Genomic DNA, 391 nt, shown 5'->3' with positions numbered 1-391 from the left:
CTGCACTATTATAAGCCTCCATGTCTGGGTACAGACCCCTGTGAGATCTGTCCTCCACCTCATTATTTGCTCAGAGCTCCTTCCTCTTACTACAGAGATTACTGAGTAACCAGAGGACAGGGAGCGTCACATTAACCCCTTCTGTAATCGATCGTCACCGGCATCACAAAAGGGACCTAATGGACAGTGGAATTACTAACTCCATATAACGTCACCATATCCCCATCCTCTGCCCACAACTCAGGGCCCAAGGCCTGAAAATGGCTACAGGAAGTACAGCTCTGGAGCACAAATTGCAGCTCTAGCTTACGAAATGAGAGGACGAAGGTCTTTCATGTACCCTGGCTGTCAGCATCATTATCCTGTACCCCAAGTGTCAGTGAATTCCGTT

Source organism: Anomaloglossus baeobatrachus, chromosome 4, assembly GCF_048569485.1.
Source record: "Anomaloglossus baeobatrachus isolate aAnoBae1 chromosome 4, aAnoBae1.hap1, whole genome shotgun sequence".
Lineage (NCBI taxonomy): Eukaryota > Metazoa > Chordata > Amphibia > Anura > Aromobatidae > Anomaloglossus > Anomaloglossus baeobatrachus.
Note: the sequence above shows the minus strand (reverse complement) of the source record.